Raw genomic sequence first — 9,012 nt, forward strand, 5'->3', positions numbered from 1 at the left:
AGTAGTGGGTCTGGAGAAGATGTGTGAGAGTTCTGTTGCGAGTATGGAGTTCAAACTAGTCAAGCATGAAGGAGTTCAACTCAGACTATTCACGGAAGTTCTGACGCTGACCATGAAGAGCCAATATATTGACCACTTAGGGCCTAGAGTGAAATCACTGGGAAGAAACTGATGCTGGGAAAGATTGAGGGAAGGACGAGAAGGGAATGCCAGAGGGTGAGATGGCTGCAAAGCATCACTGACTCAAAAGTCATGAGTTTGAGTAAACTGGTGATTTGAAAGGCAGGGGAACCCAGGGTTCTTGCTGTACATGGAGTCACAAAGAGTCAGACAAGACTGAGTGGCTGAAGAACATCAAAAAATTGGTATTGGCAGTGCTGGGGAGACTTTGTCATTATACATGGGATGATAAGTGAGACTGAAGACAATTAGAAAGAACACAACTCTTGTCGGTTTCCTTGTTTTCCTCCCTCAAAATATTCTTCTCACATCATCTTTTGAGAGCTTTCCAGAGAAGGAGAATCCCTGGGGAGTCATGTGGTGTCCTGAGATGGAAACCTTACCCTATATGCCACTTGGATCTACAACCTTGGTCTTAGGCAGAAGCAGGCATTGTCTCTAAATATGTGCTAGAGCTGCCCATCTTCTGATGGGTTAACAGTTATGGTATGTGATCTTAAGAATGGGATGAGAGGTAAACAAACGTATAGCTTCTCAATCCAACTCTGTAATCCTGGGAGAAGCATCTTTGACTTGTGTATCCTAGTTGCCCTTAGGAATGCTTACAAGCGGTTACACTACTCAGCAGGGATGTAGGCAGGAAACTGGATCCATTTTGACTTTACCACTGGCCTTCTCTGTGAATAGACCATTCTTCTTCTCTTAATGTCACAGTTTTTGTCTTCAGATGAAGGTTGAGCATGGTGGACGTGTGTGAATGCATGTGAAATCCCCATAAAACTGAAGACAGGGAGTACACAGTTTTCCTATTTGAATCAGATCTCAAAGACGTTTGGCTTTACAGATCCGCACTATCAATGCATCTCAAATATTCATAAAATTCTTATGTGATGATTGTCACACAGATTTGAGACCAGAAGACCTGTGTAGTCAGCTGCTTAGCAGTGTGGTGGGGCTTGGACATTTCAGGTATTATGTGAGAAGAATGTGAGCCATGTTATAAAAATTCCTTTTATTTGAACTGTCTATCTCATCCACTTGGGAAGGGGGAAGGTGACTTCCACCATGTGGGAAGAGAATTCCAGGTTTTGTCCTTAGTTTCATTTGATGCCTAAGAGTGTTCATTACTGGCGAGTGTGCAGCCTCCTATAGGAAGGTCGTATCCTATTACAGGAAGGCCTGGTTGAAACTCCAGGCCTCTACATGGCCTTCTTGAGTACTGCCGTATTAGAGGGTGGGTGTTTTGTTATTGCCAGGCATAATAGATACCTAAGGTCCCACTCATCTTTTGCTGGGTTCATTGGGAGAGTACTATAGTTTTTAACTATGTTTGGGCGGAGTAGCTTGGTTATTATTGAAATGCTTTCAACCTTTGATGCATCCATTTGTCTTGCACTTTGAAAAGAGAAAGAAGAGTTTTGAATGGGCATTTTAATTTGTGCCTGGCTATATTTTTGAATGAACTATTTCTTCAGCCGAAATTTCTAACATAAAAGCCCAAAAGAGAGCCCAGACATACACTCACAAACACATTCTTAATCTGATGCACACACACACACACAAGCACAGTCATGATCTTACATGCTTAAACACAATTACAAAAAGAAAAGAAAACCCAAGGACTCACTGAAGGACACCTATGAACTTCCTAGAGTTCCTCTGATACTTGTCTCTAGGCTTAATTTTGGAAATTGTTTTCTACTTGAATGATATGTCTCTAGAGACATTTTAAATCAGAATGTTTTAAAAGATACGCTTTCCTTGTGCATTCCATGGGATCTTAAAATACTTTGCATGTAAGACTATTCTGTGATTTGCTAAAATGAAAATAATTTGTAGGGAAACAATACTGAAGTCATATTGAGCTATTTAGGCCCTGCAGTTACACATTTTCTTGTTCCATTATAAGCATGCAATTTCATCCTCTGATCTTCTCCCATCACTTCTTCTACTTCTTGTCTCAATCTTCTGTGTTTAACTCACTGAGTTAACTCACTTAAATTTTTGTTCTCACTTTCACTATTTTAGGCACAAATTATAAAATAAATAAGTACAGGAAAGAACACTGAACTCATGTATAATATTTCCCTACTGTATTGAGATATCTTCTCTATAAGCTTTTGAGAATTAAAGGTACTGATATGTTAAAGCCATATGGGAACTGATCACCAAAGTAATGTATCATGTAACCAGGCTTCCCGTGGTAGGACAGTTGAGGTACAATTTAATAATATGTTTCCAGGAGGGAACAAAAACAGTAGCTTTCCCACATAATATATTGCATGTCCTTATGCATGTCTTTTCCAAGTTACCACAGAGCACCAAGGGAATTGGTCCTATTCTTTTCGAGAAGGACCTGCCACTCAAAGCAGAACAGGAAAAGAAGATCAAAGGGAGTGAGAAGGAATAATCAGTACACGGCAATGAAATAGAAGATATGATTGCTTTTAAGGTGCTATTTCTCCAAGCATGCAAATTTGGCTCCATAGTAAGATGCCTGAAATCGAAAACCAGACCTTTGGACTTTGGGCTTGAAATAATAACTTAGGGCACCGATTTCAATAACTCTTACAAGCGCTGCAAAATGCTTACCTCTCTAAAGTATAGTGTTCTCCGCTGAGTTTAATGAAAGTTTTCAGTGAAAGAAAAAGTGTGTGCTGTTTGGACACCTCCCTGATCTACACAAATAGTCCACAGCTTTCACTCTGCATTAGCCCCAAACATGAGAACGGTGAACTTAACTTGGTGTTGTCCTATATGGGTTACCATACCAAAACAGGGCCATGACTTGATATGGCCACCACTGTCTAAAGAAATGGCCACAAAGTGGAGATTGCCAAGATTTCTAGGTAGTGTTCATGACAGACTGGGGAGTCCAACTGTCAGACACTCTGTTCATCTTACTTCATTGTGAACTATATGAAGGATCAGCCATTGATTTTGATCTTTCCTTACTCCATGACTTTTCTAGAGAATTAAAATGAATGATTCTTTTTCGTTTGTTTGTTTTTTCATAAATATCTCTGTAACTACTACTGAATTTTAGGGAACTGGGGCCTGAAACAACATGACTAGTATGGGTTCTTATAGACTGTAAACTTCATGAGAGCAGCAATCATTTTATAATTTGAATTCCCACATTTGACATTCATGAACATATAAGATATATATTTATCAACCGGGAAAAGATTCTCAGTAAGTAGGAAAGGTCAATTATGATAATAGTGCAGGTTATAGGATGTTGTTGAGTAATGTATATAGCATTTGGTTCGTGATTATGTTTCTTTGTTGATAATTCAGTAAGTACACATTTTAGCTGATGTGAAAGATACGTAAAGAAAAGAGGGTAGACCCAAAACACATTGAAGACCTGATATCTCTGCTCACCTTGGTAGGAGGGTGAACAGAGGTCCCTTCCAACCCCAAGAAAGAGTTGAGGCAAAGTTTTGAGGAGAAGGGGCTTAGCACGTCTGAAAGCAGTGTGTGTGATTGTAGCTCCAGAAGCACGGTGTAAGAGGATGATACTGAAACTACTATGGAAAACAAATATCATGTCTTCAAAGAACTTGTTAACCATCCTGAGGTGCTGCAATCACCACAGGGATTTGTTTTGTCTCTGAGGGAACAGATAAGCAAAATCTAAATAAGCATTAGGAAATATAGGGTGGAATCATGGTGGCAGGAAATAAAGGTACGCCTTAAGGAGAGCAGAGCTAAAATGACCCTATACAGTACCACTTGTAAAATACCTATCTTGTGCTGGCCATGGTCCAGTCACTGATTATGTCCTGTAATCTTTGGTATCCCAGTGATGGTATAATGGTTATCCTAACTTTGGACATGCTACAATATCTATATTTTCCAATATGAAATGAATTTCTATAATGAAGACAATCTCCTGTCTAATGTCTTAAGACTCTGCTGCTGCTAAGTCACTTCAGTTGTGTCCAACTCTGTGCGACCCTATGGACAGCAGCCCACCAGGAGCCTCTTTCCACGGAATTCTCCAGGCAAGAATACTGGAGCGGGGCGCCATTTCCTTCTCTATCTTAAGACTCTACCGATACCTAATAGAATATCATGTAACTGTGAATGCACTAAGGTACGTACTGTGTAGATGTGCTTTTTTTTGATTTTATTTGTATGTCTTCCTTCACCCGTACCATCCTCATTTAGACACCCATTCATTTCAGCAGGGTTGATTTCCCAAATCACTTTACATCCATTACCTCTTTCCCCTTTGTTCTCATTTTCTTGCTTAGAAACAATAGATTAGGTGCCATTTACCTAGGATGCCTAACGGAGGTTTTCTTGAACTGAAGAGTTTATAAAAGAGTGCAGAAAAATAGCCAGACATTGAAATAAAGCCTTAATTTACTCTTCATTGTTTCAAAATAGAAAACAAAACTGTGAAGATGAACGTGTAATTTTATTGTTCAAATACAAGAATTGTAGGTATTTGTTGACATCTCCCAAAGTAAATTTTAATCTCCATTCGGTTCCATAAGCTGATACTTATTTGGTAGGTCAGTTTTAATTAGCATGGTTTTCACATAAGGAATATCGTGGATGAATTGACTTGAAAGAGAGGAGGTGGGTGTAAAAGCGATCGTTGGCACTGGGGACCTTGAGTTGCCTCTCTGTTGCTGGTTAGGAAGAGGACTGTCATGGGCTGACATATCGCTATACCTGTCTGGAAATGTAGAAGGCTCCACCATCAGCCCAAAAGAACTGCTGCATAATGGAGATACGATGTGGTTCTGAGAACTAGATGTAGCGGTAGTAGCAAAGTTCTCAACGTGGCCATTTACTTGAGTAAAGTGCTATGGGAGTGCCAATTAAAAATGCTCAACTGGTTTACAACAGCAGGTTGATCTACCACATTCTGCTCTGTTTGTCTCACTGACATTGATGGGGAAGGAAAGTCACACGGAGATAGGGCGCTTGTTTTAGGGACTATCTGGCTGGTATAAGTCTTTTGTGGGAAAGGCACACTTAAACTGGTGGAAGCTGAAAATAGACTCTCTCCACTAGTTTCAGCATGAAAACCAGAGTTACGATCATATATGTTGACCCTTGCTTTAGCATGCTTCTTCTGGTAATCGGGAACTAATGAAGATTTCGGAAACACATTGCTAATCCCAACTCTTCTTTTTTTTATATAAATTTATTTATTTTAGTTGGGGGCTAATTACTTTACAATATTGTAATAGTTTTCGCCATACATTGACATGAATCAGCCATGGGTTTACATGTGTTCCCCTTCCTGGACCCCCCACCCACCTCCCTCCCCATCCCATCCTTCTGGATCATCCCATTGCCCCGGCCCTGAGCCCTTGTCACATGCATCGAACATGGATATGATAATATACATGTTTCAATGCTATTCTCCCAGAACGTCCCACCCTCACCTTCTCCCTCAGAGTCCATAAAATTGTTCCATACATCTGTGTCTCTTATTCTGTCTCACATATAGGGTTATCGTTACCATCTTTCAAATTCCATATATATGCATTAGTATACTGTATTGGTGTTTTTCTTTCTGGCTTACTTCACTCTGTATAATGGGCTCCAGTTTCATCCATCTCAGTAGAACCGATTCAAATGTATTTTTTTTAATGGCTGAGTAATATTCCATTGTGTATATGTACCACAGCTTCCTTATCCATTCGTCTGCTGATGGACATCTAGGTTGCTTCCATGTCCTGGCTATTGTAAACAGTGCTGCGATGAACATTGGGGTACACGCGTCTCTTTCAATTCTGGTTTCCTCGGTGTATATGCCCAGCAGTGGGATTGCTGGGTCATATGGCAGTTGTATTCCCAGTTTTTTAAGGAATCTCCACACTGTTCTCCATAGTGGCTGTACTAGTTTGCATTCCCACAATCAAAAAATGGGCCAAAGAACTAAACAGACATTTCTCCAAAGAAGACATACAGATGGCTAACAAACACATGAAAAGATGCTCAACATCACTCATTATTAGAGAAATGCAAATCAAAACCACAATGAGGTATCATTTCACACCAATCAGAATGGCTGCTATCCAAAAGTCTACAAGCAATAAATGCTGGAGAGGGTGTGGAGAAAAGGGAACCCTCTTGCACTGTTGGTGGGAATGCAAACTAGTACAGCCACTATGGAGAACAGTGTGGAGATTCCTTAAAAAACTGGGAATACAACTCTTCTTTTCATTCTTCCTAAAAGTTCGGGATAACCTCTTTTGAAATTTGGATTATGGTAGATCTGTAACTAAATTCAAAGGATACATTTATTTAGTTTTTTATAAACCAGGGTAAAACTGACAAGCAAAGTTAAAGTATAAAAATATATTCCTTTAATGATGCCAATTAAATAGAATCAAAGAAAACCCCTCCATTAGTAGTTTTAACACCTTACATGTTAGAAACAACTATACTCCTCAACTAAAAAATATGTTGTATATATACAGTAAATACCACTTAAGGTACCTTGAGGACATGTATCCGATTTCAACTTGCTAGGAGAGTATATTAAATATCAAATATTTTAACCTCCAGCTGTTCTCAACTTCAAAAAATAAAACGTGTTCAACAATCTGCTATCTCAAATTTAAATTCGGTTTTAGCTACATATGTGAACATGCTTTCTAAGTCACATGACTTAAACTTATATATTGACAGTAAGTGGAAATTTTGGCTTACCTTGCTCAAAACAGAGACATTGTTTTCTTCTTCCAGAAAGTCAGGTAGTGAAGCAGATCTTTGAAAAGTTTGTCGCTTTTTACTAAACCCATAAAGGTTAAGCTGACGAACTAAACTTTTCATACTATCAGTTTCAAATATTCTGAAAGGGGCCTTTCTTTCCAAGACTCCTTTCTTGAAGAGTTCTTCATTGATCACTATAGAAGTGCCACTCTCATCCCACCAAACAGATTCAAACTGATCACTTTCAACTATAGTCCAGAGTTTTTGAGCAAAATTGAGTGAAAGAAAATCATTCAACTCATTTGTTTTAGAGACAGAAAACGTGTAGCGTGGCCTTTTTATCCTAAATCCCTCAGACAAAGCCTGAAAAGCATATTCTTCAATCATAGATCTCAAAACTGAGTCCCCAGTAAGTGTGTAATCACACGAAGAAGATCTAATGGAGGTTTTGGAACCACTTGATACATCTTTACGAGGCACATCTTGAATTTCTGAAGGAATATGTGCCATCTCAGAGAAATCTTTCTCCAGATACTTTTCTCATTTGTCTGACTTTACACACGCCAACTTCAAATGCTGCTTGGCTGGCGTACAGAGATAAACTCTCTAGGCCATCAGCATGGTTCTCAAAGTCAAAAAGCTGTGACATCACAAAGTCACTGATCTTCTAGCAATTGAAGGCCAATGTTCAACCAGTGTTTACTTCTACATCAACTTAAAATAAAGGCTGCTTGCATAAATAGTAACCAAAAACAGGAAACCTGCAAAATGTCATTCCTAAAGAATTTTTACACAGAAAAATCACATCAATAAGTCTACTTGGTTCCTGAAATAAAAGTGATTGATCACCCTTCTAGACACATATTCTTAACATTCAGGACTGTTACCAAACCAAACATGGGTCTGCTCGCTTCTATGCAATAAAGTCAATCAACTGACTGTGGGTTTCAGTGAAAGCAAGTGTAGTGTTTATTTTATGACCATGCACAGAAGTGTTTATATTATGCAGAGTAAAATAGTCAGGCACGGAAATAAAGACTCATTTTACTCTTAATTATTTCAAAATAAAAATTGGCCCAATGAAGATGAATTTGTACCTTTATTCTTCAAATAAGAGAATTGTAGGAATTTGTTGACATCTCCCAACATTAATTTTACACTTTGATATCCTCCGTAATCTGACACCTATTTGGTAGATCAGTTGTATTAGGACCGTTTTCAAATAATGAAGATGATTGATGAGTGGATCTTGAAAGAGAAGCAGCAGATGTATCAGGGATCTTTGACACTGGGAAAACTAAATTGCCTGACTGTTGTAGTTTAGGAAAAGGACGGTCATGGGCTGACATATTACCATACCAATCTGGAAAGGTAGAAGGCTCCACCCTCAGCCCAAACTAACTGTTCTGTAATGGACATAAGTTGTGGTATGGAGAAACAGAAGTAGACATAGCTGCAAAATTTTCACTGGAGCCATTTGATTTAGCACAGCTGCTATGTGAAATCCCATGACAAATGCTCAACCTAGATTGTGGGATGGGGAGGGAGATGGGAGGTTATTCCCAAAGGGAGGGGATATATGTGACTCTGGTTGATTTATTTTGAATTCTGACAGAATACAGCAAAATGCTGTAAAGCAATTACTCTTCAATTAAAACAACAACAACAACTAAAGCAGCTGCAAATTGATGTATCACAGTATGCTCCTGTGGTCTCACTGATATTCATGATGGAGAAGAGAAATCATTTCAAGTTAGGGCACTTGTTTCAGCAGCTATCTGGATGGTAGAAGGCTTTCGTATGAATGGCACACTTCAACTTGTGCAGGCTGGAAATACACTCTGTCCTCAAGTTTCAGGATGAAAGTCAGAGTTGTGATCATCCACATTACCCCTTGCTTTAACATGCTTCTTCTTATAACCTCGGACTATAGAAGATACTGTAGAGACATTTTTATTCCCAACTCTTCTTTTCATTCTTCAACAAATGCTAAAGGATCTTCTCTAGGCAGGAAACACAGAAAGGTTGTATAAACTCGAACCCAAAACAGCAAAGCAAATGGCAACAGGATCATTCTTATCAATAGTTACCTTAAATGCAAATGGGTCGAATGCCCCAAACGAAAGACAAAGACTAGCTGAATGG

At 39.0% G+C, this 9,012-nt stretch overlaps 1 pseudogene; it reads right to left on the reverse strand.

Moving 5' to 3' along the window:
* Positions 1–1,545: 1,545 nt before the first annotated feature.
* LOC145537747 (heat shock transcription factor, Y-linked-like) lies at positions 1,546–7,377 on the reverse strand (annotated as a pseudogene).
* Between the last annotated feature and the right edge of the window lie 1,635 nt (positions 7,378–9,012).

This window comes from Giraffa tippelskirchi, chromosome Y, assembly GCF_054371585.1.
Source record: "Giraffa tippelskirchi isolate mGirTip1 chromosome Y, T2T-mGirTip1v1.2.pri, whole genome shotgun sequence".
Lineage (NCBI taxonomy): Eukaryota > Metazoa > Chordata > Mammalia > Artiodactyla > Giraffidae > Giraffa > Giraffa tippelskirchi.